The 17,592-nt window shown below is 45.8% G+C and overlaps 1 long non-coding RNA gene across 1 annotated transcript in view; it reads left to right on the forward strand.

The window, feature by feature from the left end:
* LOC137449021 (uncharacterized) overlaps window positions 1-1,693 on the forward strand; it is a 47,769-nt gene extending 46,076 nt beyond the window's left edge. Inside the window, exon 3 of the long non-coding RNA XR_010989298.1 lies at window positions 1,643-1,693. This is a non-coding gene — a long non-coding RNA (uncharacterized lncRNA). The remainder of the gene's footprint in view (window positions 1-1,642) is intronic.
* The last annotated feature ends 15,899 nt before the right edge of the window (window positions 1,694-17,592 follow it).

A 17,592-nucleotide genomic window follows, 5' to 3' on the forward strand; every position in this document is an offset into this window, starting at 1 on the left:
CCCTCTGATCATTTTCATATAGAAAAGAAGAAAGCATCCTCCCTCCTGACAGCAATGACTTTATTTGCAGTTGACATTTATCCAGTGCTTAGACATCACACCTATTTTTGCCTTCTTCAGCCACACTCCATTGTCTTTCTGAAGCATGAAAGTCATCGCTTGTACTGCCCTTTCTGACTGGCAGATGGAGCTTTCACTGCAGCTGCACTTAGAAAAGCCTTTGTTACCCATGAACTTTTCCCTTCCATAGCTATATTGTAGGGCAGCCAGCAAGTCTGATCCAACTACAGCATCAGGAACTGAATCACAGAATGCTAGGGGTTGGAAGAGACCTCAAGAGATCATCCAGATCAACCCCCCTGCCAGAGCAGGGTCATCTAGAGCAGATCACACAGGAACTCATGCAGGTGGGTCTTGAATATCTCCAGAGAAGGAGACTCCACAACTCCCCTGGGCAGCCTGTTCCAGTGTTCTGTCACCCTCACAGTGAAATAATTGTTCCTCATGTTTCCATGGAACTTCCTATGCCTCAACTTCCACCATTGCCCCTTGTGCTGCCATTAGGCATCACCCAGCAGAGCCTGGCTCCATCCTCCTGGCACTCACCCTTTACATCTTTATCAGCATGAAAGAGGTCACCCCTTAGTCTCCTCTTCTTCAAGCTAAAGAGCCTCAGCTCCCTCAGGCTGTCCTGGTAAGGAAGAGGTTACATTCCCTTAATCACTTTTGTGGCTCTGCACTGAACTCTCTCAAGCAGTTCCCTGTCCTCTTGAACTGAGGGGCCCAAAACTGGACACAATATTCCAGATGTGGCCTCACCAGAGCAGAGCGGAGAGGGAGGAGAACTTCTCTAGATCTACTGACCACAGCCCTTCTAATTCAACCCAGGATACCATTGACCTCCTTGGCCACAAGAGCACATTGCTGGCTCATGGTCAACCTTCCATCCACTAGGACCCCCAGGTCCTTTTCCCCTTCACTTCTCTCCAGCAGGTCACCCCCTCCCCTCAAGAAACAAGAGGGTAAATTCCAAGCCTCATCCAGGCAGCACTGCCACATGTACATGTGTGTGTGTGTGTGCCTGTGAGAGAGGGCATGCACACACACACACACCCCCCTCTTGCTAAATTACACTTTCTTTCATAACTTCAGTCTGAGACAAATGAAATCACCCCTCAGAAAATAATGAAAGCCAAATTGATCCCCTAAGTGGATCAATAGAAGCTTAACTGAAATAGATAGGGGAGTTTATCAGACCTGATGTAGTAAAACACTAATAAGATCACTTCCAATCCAGGCATAGAGGACTGAATTTTCAGCACAAATTGATCTCATTGCCAAGGATGAATGGGAACCTTTAGTAACTGGGGTAGAGCTGAAAAGCATTATTTTTCTATGTGAACAGTAAATTTTCCTCTTATCCTTACTGATTGCATGTTTTTAATGCTGCCTTTCTTGTGCACAAAGGAGTAGATTTCTCTCTGAAGTGCTTATTTGTTTCAGAAAACAAACTATTGGTTCCTTGTCTGCACCATTTTGCACTGAGTTATACCTGAGACAATGAATTTTGGAAAAAAAATCCACTTATGGCCAGGAATGTCAAAGCAATTCCCATTGGAGCACTTGTTACCTCTCCCTGCAGTGACCACATGAAGGGTCTGGATGAAATGGAGCAGCCAGCTTGAAGGGAAGGGACACAGAAGGTCTCCAGCGGCACTGAAGGAGGAGGAAGATCTGAACTGGAGGCTCCCATTGCTGGCTCTGATCACTGGATATTTGGCACCTTCTCCATTAAATTGTTGGGTCTGATGTTGGCTGCAAGAAAGGAGAGAAATAGTATTTCCCTAACTCACTCACTATGAGACCAGTGAAAGGGGGGGTCACTCCCTCTGCCCCAGTGACAAGCACCAACCCACCCTCTGGAGCAGGGCTGAAGCACCCCTGGCTAGCAAGATGCTTTCTTTCCTCACTCAGCACATTGTCCCTGCTGCTTACCCCAGCACACACACTGCTAGTTGGATGGATAATCTTGTTGGGTTTATCACTACTACTTCAAAGAGTGGGATTTACCTCATCTATTTTCAGCTGCCCTGAAGTCCAGAGTGCAGCTTATGTTCTTCCACAGCCTAAGGCTATTCTCCATGGTCAGTGGGGAGAAACAGACTCTTCCAGAGTCTACTACATGAAACTTTCATGGTGAAGAAAGGCAGGACAGAAGTGTCTTCAAAAGAGCAGTTCTGTAAGGACATTTACCTGCCCCACTCCCAGGGATGGCAGTGCACCCTCACAAGTAAAGAGAGAAGTGGTTTGTATGCACTCCAGATGCACCTGCAGAGCAGTATAGTGGGTGCCTGACCAGAAAAGAGCCTGTCAGGCTATGTGTTGCCCTTGTCATCTGAATTCAGCATCATTCAGCCCAGATAGCCAATCACATCCTGGGTAGATTCAGTTTGGGTGTTAGGAAGAAATTCCTCACCATGAGGCTAGTGAGACACTAGAATAGGTTGCTCAGGGAGGTGGTAGAAGCATCATTCCTGGAGGTTTTTAAGGCCAGGCTGGATGGGGCTCTGAGCAACCTGTTCTAGTGTGAGGGGTCCCTGCTCACGGCAGGGGGGTTGGAACTGGATGATCCTTGAGATCCCTTTCAGCCCTGACAATTCTATGATTCCATGATTTGTATGAGTACCTCATGAAGGTCCATATCCACCTCTTACCTGAAAGTTTCACAAGATGAAGTGACTGGCTCTGGTCATGCCTGTGGGCAGAGGGACCTGTTGCAGACAGGCATTTTGTGAAGTTCATCTCAGCCACTGCAGAGTCTGAAGAGGAATGTTTGGTTGGGAACATTCTGATGGGAGCTCATCAACACTCAATTATTCCTTTCAAGTGCTTTATATGTGGCACAGGTGTGTGCCTTTCCCTCAGCCACGGCCAAAACAACACCTGTCACACAACTCATTAAGAGCATTGCTGCCTCTCCTGAATCCTGCCATATAAGGGGTTTGTTCTAATGAGTAGTTCTGACCTGGAAGGAAATTAAAGAAACCAAAATAGCAGGGGAAAAAAAAAACAAAACCAACAAAAAAAGAACCCACAACTCAAAGCTCCAACTATTGTCCTTTCAACTACACAGAAACAGCACCAAAATGGCTAACTAACTATCCTAGAGAGGTTCAAAAAGGAGAGAGAGTGTGCAGCCTCTGAGACCATGCTCCTCGCAGCTGTTATATACCATAGTGCAAGTGCAGTCTCTATCACTTCCCAGGTAAGCTTTATTTTAATAAATTAAGAAGATAAAATTATACTAACTTTCAAGACTTTAAAATAAAACTTGTCCCCAGTTAATGATTATCTGTTCCCTTCTGTCTCTCTTTCCTGTCACCTATTATAAATAAATAAATAAATAAATAAATAAACCAAACCAGGTTGGAAGAGACCTTCAAGATCATCGTGTCCAACCCATCAACCAATCCAACCCACCCAAACAGCTAACCCATGGCACCAAGCACCCCATCAAGTCTCCTTCTGAACACCTTCAATGACGGCGACTCCACCACCTCCCTGGGCAGCCCATTCCAATGGGCAATCACTCTCTCTGTATAGAACTTCTTCCTAACATCCAACCTGAACCTCCCCTGGCACAGCCTGAGACTGTGTCCTCTTGTTCTGGTACTGGGTGCCTGGGAAAAGAGACCATCATCTGCCTGTCTACAACCTCCCTTCAGGTAGTTGTAGAGAGCAATAAGGTCACCCCTGAGTCTCCTCTTCTCCAGGCTGAGCAACCCCAGCTCCCTCAGCCTCTCCTCACAGGGCTGTGTTCCAAACCCCTCACCAACTTTGTTGCTCTTCTCTGGACTCGTTCCAGCAAGTCAACCTCCTTCCTAAACTGAGGGGCCCAGAACTGGACACAGGACTCGAGGTGTGGCCTAACCAGTGCAGTGTACAGGGGCAGAATGACCTCCCTGCTCCTGCTGGCCACACTGTTCTTGATGCAGGCCAGGATGCCATTGGCCCTCTTGGCTGCCTGGGCACACTGCAGGCTCATGTTCAGCCTACCATCAACCAGTACCCCCAGGTCCCTCTCTGCCTGGCTGCTCTCCAGCCACTCTGACCCCAGCCTGTAGCACTGCATGGGGTTGTTGTGGCCAATGTGCAGAACCCGGCACTTGGATGTGTTCAATCTCATGCCCTTGGACTCTGCCCATCTGTCCAGCCTGTTGAGGTCCCTCTGCAGAGCCTCTCTACCCTCCAGCAGATCAACTCTTGCCCCCAGCTTGGTGTCGTCAGCATTATTAGCACAGCCCTGTGAGGAGAGGCTGAGGGAGCTGGGGTTGCTTAGCCTGGAGAAGAGGAGGCTCAGGGCAGACCTTCTTGCTCTCTACAACTACCTGAAGGGAGGTTGTAGCCAGGAGGGGGTTGGTCTCTTCTCCCAGGCAACCAGCACCAGAACAAGAGGACACAGTCTCAGGCTGCACCAGGGGAGTTTTAGGCTGGATGCTTGGAAGAAGTTCTTCATAGAAAGAGAGATTGCCCATTGGAATGGGCTGCCCAGGGAGGTGGTGGAATCACCATCACTGGAAGTGTTTAGGAAGAGACTGGGTGGGCTGCTTGTTGCCATGTTTTAGTTGATCTGATGGTGTTGTATGATAGTTTGGACTCAATGATCTCAAAGGTCTCTTCCAACCTGCTTAATTCTATTCTATTCTGCTCTGTTCTATATAAACAAAACAAAAAACAAACAAACAAAAGGAAGTTAGATTCCACAGAATACAGAGAAACATCTGGGTCTCAATTTCTTGCTTGTTTTAGTCCCATCTGGTGGCTGGAGGCTCTTGGAACACACACACAGAGCCAAACCAGGTTTGTAGTGGAAGATATCCAAACTATGTTTTGGGTTTTTTTTTCCCTGGATATAGATAGGGAAAAAATACAAAAGGCAAATCAGAGAATAAAAAGGTTTATGTGAATGTTCAAGCTGTATTTGTACAAATGTATGCCACAGCCGCTTTGACCCCTTTTCAACTCAGTCTTTGTCAATATAACTTATAATAGAATCATAGAATCAATAAGATTGGAAGAGACCTCAAAGATCATCAAGTCCAACCTGCCACCCAACACCTCATGACTACTAGACCATGGCCAAGTGCCACATCCAATCCCCTCTTGAACACCTCCAGGGATGGTGACTCCATCACCTCCCTGGGCAGCAAATTCCAATGGCTAACAACTCTCTCTGTGAAGAACTTTCTCCTCACCTCAAGCCTAAACTTCCCGTGGTGCAGTTTGAGACCACATGTGTCCTTGTGTTCTGGTGCTGATTGCCTGGGCACACTGCTGTCTCATGTTCAGCCAGCTGTCAATCAGCCCCAGGCATCTCTTACCTACCCTCAGGTTTCATCTGCCAGCCATTGGTTTTCTCTGGCAAGGAGAGAAAGATCTGCCTCTCTGACATACTCCTTTAGGAGGACTTTAAGCCTGTAGTTGCCTCTTCACGTCACCATGACTTGCAATTCACGGGGAAAAGACTCTGTCCATTCTTTCTTAGAGGCAATGACTCTGTCTGTTGCCCTGATCCCCAATTTAGCCTGTCTCCCTACTGTTAACTCTTTTCTCCAGCCTTTTAAAATAAGCCAGCTTTGCAACTGCCCTGAGGAAATGAGGCTTTTTAAAGAATTGTTATTTTGAGCTGTGCTTGCCTCTCCAGGGAGCTGAATTAATTACCCACCCCTGGAGACAGGAGCACAGGAATACAGCCCACACTGATACCTTTGGTTTGGGGACCTATTTCTTTTATTTATGTGGCTTATTGTAGCTTGGCATAAAAGACTTGATGGCTTGCAACTTTCCAGGAGCTTACATTTGTTGCAAACACTGGTTTCTGAGTGGGCTTCTCAAGAGCCACCTGTTTTTCCACAGACTTTTCTCTCATTAAATTCATCAGTCCCCCCAGGTACAGTGAGAGCAGGCACCCAGCAGAGCAGGTCACAGGCTGCATCTCCTCAGGGGCTGATGATGGCTTGGCTTCTGTTGATACTCTGCAGCTTCTGCCTCCCATTGCCTCCACCCAGCCAGGGACAAAAACACTTCAGCTAAAACAATCAGAGTGTTCATAAGGAGAAAAGCTAATAAAAAACATTAGAACCAGGTTAAATCCATTGTCTTTACTAGGATGGATTTGGTGCCTTTGATGATGTCAGCTCTATGGCTTTTCCTTGTCTGATACAGTCCAAACCCATGAAATACACCTTCCAGTTTGAATTATGGCTACCTTAGCTAGAAGACATTTTAACCATAGATTCTTTTTAGATAACTTCTCCTTGGTGTCACCCCCTGGGAGGCTGATGTTGGAGATGCTCAGGAAGAGAGATGTGACTCTCAGAGCAGCATCTCAAAACTGTGGCACCCAACTTCACACTTCCAGCAGTGTGCCCAGGTGGCCAAGAAGGCCAATGGCATCCTGGCATGCATCAAGAATAGTGTGGCCAGCAGGAGCAGGGAAGTCATTGTGCCCCTGGACTCCACACTGGTCAGGCTACACCTTGAGTACTGTGTCCAATTCTGGGCTCCTCAATTTAAGAAGGACATTGAGACACTTGAACATGTCCAGAGAAGGGCAACAAAGTTGGTGAGGGGTTTGGAACACAAGCCCTGTGAGGAGAGGCTGAGGGAGCTGGGATTGTTTAGCCTGGAGAAGAGAAGGCTCAGGGGAGACCTTATTGCTGTCTACAACTACCTGAAGGGAGGTTGTAGCCAGGAAGGGATTGGTCTCTTCTCCCAGACAACCAGCACCAGAACAAGAGGACACAGTCTCAAGCTGCACCAGGGGAAGTTTAGGCTGGAGGTGAGGAGAAAGTTCTTCATAGAGAGAGTTGTTAGCCATTGGAATTTGCTGCCCAGGGAGGTGGTGGAGTCAGCATCCCTGGAGGTGTTTAAGAAGGGATTGGATGTGGCACTTGGTGCCATGGTCTAGTAGTCATGAGGTCTTGGGTGGCAGGTTGGACTTGATGATCTCTGAGGTCTTTTCCAACCTTATTGATCCTATGATTCTATTGTATGATTCTAACTCCCCCACTGCAGCACTCACTCCTCACTCATGGCCAGTGGCCAGCAGCTCACTGTTGGCACACGGAGCGCTGCTCTTAAGTGATGCTTTGACCCATAATGCTTTATTCCCTCTCTCTCACACACCTACCTGCTTTTATTAGATTGAAAAGGTTTTATATAAGTCTGGAGGATTGGGGTTTATTTTTAAAATGTTTGCAGCAGTACTTCTGAAGCATCCCTATCATCTAGCAAAAAAGGGAATTTAATGCAAACCCATATTTCAGTCTCTCTCCCACCACTGCTGCTTCCTCTACAGAAATTGTTTTATTGAATCTGATTTTTATTTTTTTTTTCCCCTGAAATGAATTTGGTATTCATGAAGCAGCTCAGATTGATAGCTTGGAAAGCGATGGCCAGATTTCCACCCAGAACCCAGGCACTAAAACTGATTTCAGACCCACTGCCATGACTGCTTGAAGCAGCTCAGTTTTAAAAAGGGCTCAGCTAGGGGTTTTGGTTCTAATCCACAGAGACACAGCTGACCCATGTGCACAGCACCCCTCAGGACAGTGTTCCCCCTGACACCCAGACTTCTTCCCAGCTCCACTACCAAGGCTGGTTGCCTGCATTGGGCTCTGCTGACAGAATCACCAAAGAAGAAGAGACCTCAAAGATCACCAAGTCCAACCTGTCACCACAGACCTCATGACTAAACCATGGCACCAAGTGCCACGTCCAATCCCCTCTTGAATACCTCCAGGGATGGGGACTCCACCACCTCCCTGGGCAGCACATTCCAATGGCTAACAACTCTCTCTGGGAAGAACTTTCTCCTCACCTCCAGCCTAAACTTCCCCTGGCACAGCTTGAAACTGTGTCATCTTGTTCTGGTGCTGATTGCCTGGGAGAAGAGACCAACCCCCTCCTGGCTACAACCTCCCTTCAGGTAGTTGTAGAGAGCAAGAAGGTCTCCCCTGAGCCTCCTCTTCTCCAGGCTAAGCAACCCCAGCTCCCTCAGCCTCTCCTCACAGGGCTGTGCTCAAGGCCTCTCCCCAGCCTCGTTGCCCTTCTCTGGACACGTTCAAGTGTCTCAATGTCCTTCTTAAACTGAGAGGCCCAGAACTGGATACCATACTCAAGGTGTGGCCTAACCAGTATGGAGTACAGGAGGACAATGACTTCCCTGCTCCTGCTGGCCACACTATTCTTGATGCATGCCAGGATGCCATTGGCCTTCTTGGCCATCTGGGCACACTGCTGGCTCATGTTTAGGCAGCTGTCAATCAGCACCCCCAGGTCCCTGGATAGAAGGCTCTGCATTAGATGCCTTTGGGAAGCAGCATGATGACAGGCAGTGACCAACAACGTGGCCAAACAGTATTCCAACCACTGATCCAACATCAAAAAGCTGATTTATTACCTGACAGATGCAATCTTCTCCTTCATCACTTCAGTTAGAAAGAAAGGAAATGGTTATAGCTTAAGAGCACTGTTGATAAATATGGGATGGATGACATAGGGAATAGAAAACTTTTTCATTTTTAGAGCCTCAGAACAGACTAACCAAAGTCTTGTACTAGTGGTTACAGCCTCCAGACGACTTCAAAGTTTGCAGCAGCATTTGCAGCCCTCCAAGAGCTGTGCTTGCATGACCCAGTGTGCACAGCCACTTTGATGCAAGCAAACACAGGTGCAGATTTGCATCAGTCCAAAAAAAAACCCAACCAAAAAAACACCCTTAAAAAATAACAATAAATCTGTGTTATGTTTTCCCAGTATCTCCCTTTTATTATCTTTTCCTTTTCCATTCAGCTTTGTTCCATGTTCCAAATGATAAGCCTTCTCTTCATGCAGAGATGTAGTGTTTGGCAAAATGGAGGGGGAAGAGGGGCTGGTTTGATGCCTTGCCAATAAAGAGGTTCCCTGCATAAGGAAAAGAGGTTTCCTGCATAAAGAAAGGAAGATTCCTGAATATGGAAAAGGGGATCCCTGCACAAGGAAAAGAGGATCCATGGACAAGGAAAAGAGGATCCCTGCACGAGGAAAAGAGGATCCCTGCACAAGGAAAAGAGGATCCCTGGACAAGGAAAAGAGGATTCCTGCATAAAGAAAGGAAGATCCCTGCATAAGGAAAAGAGGATCCATGTACAAAGAAAAGAGGATCCCTTGCACAAGGAAAAGAGGATCCATGGACAAGGAAAAGAGGATCCCTGCACAAGGAAAAGAGGATCCAAGGACAAGGAAAAGAGGATCCCTGGACAAGGAAAAGAGGATTCCTGCATAAAGAAAGGAAGATCCCTGCATAAGGAAAAGAGGATCCATGTACAAAGAAAAGAGGATCCCTGCACAAGGAAAAGAGGATCCACACACAAGGAAAAGAGGATCCCTGCACATGGAAAAGAGGATCCATGGACAAGGAAAAGAGGTTCCCTGCACAAGGAAAAGAGGATCCCTGCACAAGGAAAAGAGGATCCACACACAAGGAAAAGAGGATCACTGCACATGGAAAAGAGGATCCATGGACAAGGAAAAGAGGTTCCCTGCACAAGGAAAAGAGGATCCCTGGACAAGGAAAAGAGGATCCCTGCACAAGGAAAAGAGGATCCATGGACAAGGAAAAGAGGATCCCTGCACAAGGAAAAGAGGATCCATGGACAAGGAAAAGAGGATCCCTGCACGAGGAAAAGAGGATCCCTGCACGAGGAAAAGAGGATCCACGCACAAGGAAAAGAGGATCCATGGACAAGGAAAAGAGGATCCCTGCATAAGGAAAAGAGGATCCCTGCACGAGGAAAAGAGGATCCCTGCACAAGGAAAAGAGGATCCATCTTACTTGGTTTCTTTCATACTGCTGGGGGAGAAAAAAATAGATTCTGGAGTACTGTAGATTTATTGCCGAGCACTCGAAAGCCCCTCCTAATTATTATTCACTGCTTTATAGATCATTGTTAAAAGTGTTAATTTCAATTATCTAAATGTTTTTCTGGCTTGTATGTCATTTGCAGTAAAATTACTGGGGCCAGATTTACTGGTGTACACCATTTGCTGCGTGCAATTCCAGCCTGGGCTTTACGACCGCTTTGTGTTGCTGGAGTGCTGCACTGAGCTTTCTAATGATTCTGGCTTATTGCCTTTTCCCCCACACATTCTATATCAATTTATTATCCCATGGTGGATGGTTATGTGCTTTCTGCAATTTACTTTAGAAATAGTATTAAAAATGAAGTTGACATGCATTAAATAATACTTTATTGATTTCTCTTAAACTTGCAACACAGGAATGCAGCTCTGTATTGCTAGCCCTAAACCACCCATATGTGTGCATGCTGAGACAGAAAATAGTAGGCATAGCATAAGAAAAGGCTAGATAAAAGCCATGCAATTTGAACACAGAATCACAGGATTGTTAGGGTTGGAAGGGACCTCAAGGATAGGATAGGAGATAGGATAGGATAGGAGATAGGATAGGAGATAGGATAGGAGATAGGATAGGAGATAGGATAGGAGATAGGATAGGAGATAGGATAGGAGATAGGATAGGAGATAGGATAGGAGATAGGATAGGATAGGAGATAGGATAGGATAGGAGATAGGATAGGATAGCATAGAATAGAATAGAATAGAATAGAGTAGAGTAGAGTAGAGTAGAGTAGAGTAGAGTAGAGTAGAGTAGAGTAGAGTAGAGTAGAGTAGAGTAGAGTAGAGTAGAATAGAATAGAATAGAATAGAATAGAATAGAATAGAATAGAATAGAATAGAATAGAATAGAGTAGAATAGAATAGAATAGAAAGAATAGGAATAGAGTAGGGTAGGGTAGGGTAGAGTAGAGTAAACCAGATTGGAAAAGACCTTTGAGATCAATTAGTCCAATCTATCACCCAACACTTCTAATCAACTAAACCATGGCACCAAGCACCCCATCCAGTCTCTTCCTAAACACCTCCAGTGATGGTGAGTCCACTGCCTCCCTGAGCAGCCCATTCCAATGGCCAGTCTCTCTTTCTGTGAATAACTACTTCCTGACATCCAGCCTAAACCTCCTCTAGTGCAGCTTGAGTCTCTGTCCTCTTGTTCAGGTGCTGTTTTCCTGGGAGAAGAGACCAACCCCCAGCTGCCATGGGCAGGGACACCTCACACTAGATCAGGTTGCTCAGAGCCCCATCCAGCCTGGCCTTAAAAACCTCCAGGGAAGAGGCTTCTACCACCTCAGGTAACAGGGCAACCTGCTCCAGTGTCTCACCACCCTCATCTCAAATGGCATTTTGGAAAACCTGTGGTTAAAAAGAAAAGAAGAAGAAGAAGAGCTAAACCCTGCCCCCCGCTGTACTGCACCAGTCTGATTTGCATGCAGGCACATCCATAAGAGGAATGAAATACAATCTCCCCATGAGCAAAGCTTCCAAATGAGCTTCCTTGTTAGAGTGGCTACACAAACTTCACACCCACAAGCCCCAAGGAGGGGAGATGGCCACAGGTTGCATCCCCTCTAGCCTGGTAAGCTACTGGGTTTCAGCCTGCTTCGAGCACAGAGTTTTGGTGCAGACATGCATCACCAGGAGCCAAAGAGCAGCAAATCAAACCTGAGGCTGTAGGACTGGTTTGTTTCTGATCCCCATCTAGACAGGTGGGGTTGTTTTTTCTCTGAAGCAGGAATAAGGGGAGTGTTTGGGTGACCACCTAACATTTTGTCTAATGTAGGATGATCTCATTTCTATAAGTAGCAGCCCTAAGTGAGCCTGGAGACAGGGCATTTTATTATCCACATGTGTCTGCTTTAGATAAAGGCTTTACATATCCATTTTGGAAAGGATTGTAAAAACAATTTTTGTTGAAAATATGGATAAAGAAATAAAAATGGGTCAAGGTGTATTCAACACAAGAGATAATTATTAGCATGAGCTACAGCCTGAAGCGTTTTAGAGTATACATCCCAGTGGATAAATATGACACTGGTGCAGCACTGTGTGCTACCTTCCCAGCTAGTGTGCTTTTCATCATCCAGATGCCTTTGTATGATCTAAAATAGGGCTGCATGAGGCTTGCAGTCAAATGCAGTGCTGTCAGGAAGGTATGATCAATCATCTCTGCCAAGCTGACAGCACAGGATCTGATTTATCCTGCCTCTGACTCATATATTTATTAGAAAATCAAAGGTAGCTAAGGCTTAGCATCAGTACAAAGTGCAGGAGTTTTGTTCAGCAGTGAGCTGTTGCATGCAGAACAAGCACTGAATCTCCTGGCATTTAGTGATTCGTTTTAAACATATCTGGCACAGGAATTAGCAAACAGAGCTGTGAAATACTAACAGCAGCCAAAGGTGATTTATGAATATTGAATCGCGCCGTGCGGTATGTCAAGCAAAAATACAGCAAGCACTGCCTTAAAAGCTGCTTTGCCTGTCCCAAGCTCACTGGCAATCAGAATACCTGAGAGAGCTGGGCTGAATGTGATGCTCCAAATCTCAACTAAAATAAAGAAAATAAAAGAAAGGGAAAGAAAATAAAGGGGGGTGAAAAAGGAAAAGAAAGAAGAAAACAAGCCCAGGGAAACCCAAATGTCCCCCCTAGAAATGGATAACATTTTTCAGTGAAGCTGCTGGGAACTGGAAATATGCAAGCAATTAGGCATACACAGACTCCTAATCATGCAGTCACTGCTGTGCAGATAGTCTTTCAGTTGGCCCAAAATCTATCAGTGCCTCCAGAGAGCTTTAATAGCCTCTAGCAGGCTTCGTCATGTGTCCAAGATGCCTAACACAAGTTGGGTGTATCATCCAATGGGGTGTTGGGTGCAAGGATTCTATGAAAACACTGCAGCACATCCAAGATGCCCCCAGGGGAGCAGAGCATTTGATGGGATAAGCTTTAAGATCCTCCAGTTGCAATCTGCAAACAAAACTATATGAGCCTCCTAGGGAGGAGCTGCTTGGAAAGGCTTTAGATCCTTATGTGGCCATGACTTGTGATCACGTGGCTTTTTAAAAGCACTGCTCTAGCCTGGGAAACTGGTTTGCTATGGCATGACAGTTTACAGATGAGGAGAAATATAAGGCTTGGAAAAAAAAAAACCACCCCAGAAATTGGAAGCAGATGGGCAAGAATAGCACCTTGCTTAAAATTAAATACAGATGTCTCAAAGAGCTGGCTTGCAGAGGAGACACCGAAAGGAAATGTGTTCAGTGAGAAGTTATTTATAACCTTCAGTCAGAGTGAGCGTAGGAGAAAGCAGTGGGGGAAGAGGGAAGGATCATTGTCTGCCTAAGAGTTCATGTTTACACCCCGAAGATTTTTCTCACTTTCTCCCCAAAATTTTGCCAAGTGTAGCAGAATGCACACATGGACACAGCCTAAACCAGAGAATCATACAATCAACCAGGTTGGAAAAGACCTCAGAGATCATGAAGTCCAACCTATTACCTAATACCTAACACCTCATGACAGATAAACCATGGCTGCAAGTGCCACAGCCAATCCTTTTTTGAGCACCTCCAGGGACGGTGACTCCACCACCCCCCTGGTAAAGTCTAAACCAGCTCAGGCCTGGCACACACTGTGTCCTGAGCTGTGTGACCAGCCCTTTTAGAAGCCCCCATCCACTTTAAGCTAGGGATCCTAACTTTATAGAATAGAATAGAATTAACCAGATGGGAAGAGTCCAACCTATCATCCAACACCATCTAATCAACTAAACCATGGCACCAAGCACCCCATCAAGTCTCTTCCTAAACACCTCCAGGGATGGTGACTCCACCACCTCCCTGGGCAGCACATTCCAATGGCCAATCACTCTGTGAGGAACTTCTTCCTAACGTCCAGCCTAAACCTCCCCTGGTGCAGCTTGAGACTGTGTCCTCTTGTTCTGGTGCTGCTTGCCTGGAAAAAGAGACCAAGCCCCACCTGGCTTCAACCTCCCTTCAGATATTTGTACAGAGCAACAAGGTCTCCTCTGAGCCTCCTTTCTCCAGGCTAAGCAACCCCAGCTCCCTCAGCCTCTCCTCAGAGAGCTTGTTTTTTAACAGCTTGATATATACTTACCATGCAAGCTCAAGTTCTCATGAAGACTCCCTCATTCATCTGCCTCCCGTGCTATGCATGTTCATTGATTAGTATCCTTAGAAATCAGCTGGATGTCATAATTAAGACAAGCCAGAATTGCTAGCAGCAAATTATACACGTACTTTAGATCCAATTACAGTGTAATGACTGAGTGGCAAAGAGATATTGGCAGCTAAACCTGCATCAAATGGCTTACTTGAGGCAGAGCCAACAGTACAGGGTAAAATCAGGGGGGGGAAATGTCCAGTAACATTTAAACTTCTCACAACAAGGTGGGGAGGAAAAAAGGCACCAAAATTCCTAGGTAACAATGTTATAAAGCCTTGTAAGTACAAGTAAGAGAGGTGATGGCAAAAGCTAGCCTAGCTACTTCACAAAGCCCAGGGCTCAGCTCCCCTTGAAGAGAACAAGGTCTGGGCTCAGCGGGGCAGCTGCCTGCAGCTACGGTCACTCGTTAACATTCAAAGCACTGACTGTTGATGGTGAGGTGCACCCCGAAGGAAGGGATGGTATTTCCCTTTCAAAGGAGATCCAGCTGAATTCCCGGGAGCAGAAACACTGCAGAAAAGCTTAGCAGGGGAAAGTTTTGTAGCCTGAGCTGTAAGAAGAGGATGAGCTACAGAAGCACACAACTGACTGAAGCCAGAGTGCTTCTACAACCATGTTGGGTCATCAGCATTATAATATTCAGAAGATATCAAAGCTTAGGTTTAGATCACAACACTGTTGGCATTCCTGTTACAGGGAGTGTAAAGAGAATCCAAACTCTCTCCTGATAAGGCCAAACTTTTGTTGGAAAAAAACTGTGTTATCCTTTTGGGTCTCTGCACTTCAAGGGAAAAGAAAAATTGTTTCAGAACTTTCTTTCAATAAAAAGCAAACAAGAAAGCAAATGTAAACAGAGTTGGTGTGCCAGTTGTAGACATACTCCCCAGCAGTTCCTTGGCCAAAACAAAAGGCAACAGCAGAACTCAAATCAAAGATGAGCTAACACTCAGGAAAAATCCATTGGCTCCTGAAGGCAAGCAGGAAACTCAACACCAGCTTGCCAACTCCCACCGAGTCAGCAGGAGGTGTTCAGGGCACTCCTCTGAGTTACTCCCAATTCATCACCACTGAGAAGTGGATAAAAGAGCGCTGGTGGGGGACATCCATAGGGGAAAAATGTGACAACTGTCATCTTCTGAGGACAAGAGTTCCTGTCTGGGCTCAAAAATATCTCCACCCTGCCACTTCCCTTTGCCAGGACCAGCCCTCCATAGGGACTTACCCTGTCAGAGGGAGAGCCAGGCTGAGGGGGAGTCCAGAGCTGGCATGGCCACAAGCACACTTTCTCGGGATGTTTCTTCTCACTGCTGTTATGACAACTGCCCAAAAATAAAACCACCTTTGCAGACTGTACGTAGCTGAGTAAGTTTGAGAGTGTAAGCCAATTAAACTGCACAGGGGAGTGGGTGAGTCACCACCCCTGGAGCTATTTAAAAGACCTGTAGATGCCATGCTCAGTGGCATGGTTCAGTGGTGGACATGGCAGTGCAGCTTTAAGGGTTGGACTCAATCTTACAAGTCTTTTGCAATGTAAAATTTCTGTGAGTCTATAAATGTCTAAAGGTTCACTGATGTGCCTCAAGTGATGTTGTTACTTATCTGTACCAGCAGCCACACAAACACTGCAGTCACTGCAGAAAAAACTTCAGGAAGCAGCCCTGTAATCACACAGGAGTTCTCACACATCATCCTACACATCTCCCTGACCATTTCTTCCTGGGTTCAAAATGCTGGACTTGGTCTTTTGCATCCCTCCCAGACACAAATACAGTTTTTGCACTGGATTTCAGTGTGTTCCCTGCCACAGGCTCTGCCACAGAGCCATCTGTGCTCTGCTGGTCATTAAACATGATGTTTGATAGATATATGTTGGGAAAATGAAAGATCTACTTCCTCCTGGAGAAAGATCAACACCTGTTTTTCTGAGACCTGTGCTGATTAAAATCTGCCTGGATCCTGATGTCTGCCTAATGCTGGAACCAAAAACTGTGGAACTACTGAATGTTGTAGAAAATCCTTTTCATCTTGTTTCATCAACACAATTAGCTGCCTACCTTGTGGACACAGATAACTTCTGCCTTGCTGTAGAACAAGGTTTGGAAAACATTCTCCAACTAAAGATTGGTTTTCCTCTGAAAAGTAAAAAGCAGAAGCATGCACATTCAGCCAAGAGAAATATTCACATAGACACAACCCAAGGCAGATGAACTTCTTGCAGGTAAAGTTGTTTGGGGGGGGGGGGTTGGGGGTTGGTTTTCATTCAGATAGGAAAATCTGAAAACATGTAGGGAGTTCTAGTCAAATGAAATCTGTATTGAAAACAAGTGATGCTTAGGGGGATGATTGTGATCCTCAACATTTAGAACATAAGGGCTTTTAGTAGTTTTATTACACTGAACTTGTTGGACTTGATGATCTTTGAGGTCTTTTCCAACCTTATTGATTCTATGAGTCTATGATTCTACTGGCTGAAGTAACCCAGGGCTCATTTCACTGGTGCTCAGGTACCTAACAAGTTAAGCACACCCAAACTAGTCATCCCATCTCCTCCTTCAAGAAAAACAGAGCAATGAGGAATTCCAGAGCTCAGTTTGTCTCACCTATCTTAAATGCCTGCCTTGCCATGGGATGCATCCTCACTTTATTCAGGCTTCTTTTTCCCTAGGACAGCTGATGTCAATCACCTCCATACTTACATCACATCAGATTAAATGGCTTTGTTACTGTAGAATAGAATCATTTTCATTCAGGCTGGAAAAGACCATTAAGATTGCATCCAACCATTAACCCAACAAGTCCACTCCTAAACCCTGTCCCTCAGCACCGCATTGAAACAGCTTTTCAATCCCTTCAGGAATGATGATTCAACCACTGCCCTGGGCAGCCTGTTCCAGGGCCTGCTTGGCTTTAATTAGCCAGTTTTCACAGCAAAGAACGTGGATACACTCTCTCCCAAAGGGGTGCTGGGACTCAACACCCACAAAAGTTGTCAGCTTGTGAAAGGACAACTTGTGAAAGGTACAATTGAGAGCGAAAATAAGCAACAGTTTCTGTACAGGGTGAAAAAAGTTAGCAAACACTTGACAACATGACATAAAGATTATGACAGTGGCTTCATTTTTAATGTGTTCTCCCAAAAGTACTTAGAAGTTCCCTCCCAAAAATATAAATGGAACATATATTATGGCAATACATTCATATACATAAATACAGACATTCCCAGGAGACATTGGATGTTCAGCTGCTGAAGCCACAGCTCTGAGCTAGCTACCTACCTCTCTCTCCACTGTGAAGAAGCTCCAGAGCCAGCTCCTAAAACACCATGATTGATGGTGAAGTATTTTAAGGCAGACCAAAATCAATGCTGGTTAACTTAAAGCACTACACAGGGAACTGCTGCAGCCTGGGAGCTGATTGACAAGGCAAGGAGCTGGGGACAGGCCA

The sequence above is a fragment of the Melanerpes formicivorus genome, unplaced genomic scaffold, assembly GCF_026170545.1.
Source record: "Melanerpes formicivorus ecotype bairdi unplaced genomic scaffold, bMelFor1.0.p_v2 SCAF_27, whole genome shotgun sequence".
NCBI classification, from domain to species: domain Eukaryota; kingdom Metazoa; phylum Chordata; class Aves; order Piciformes; family Picidae; genus Melanerpes; species Melanerpes formicivorus.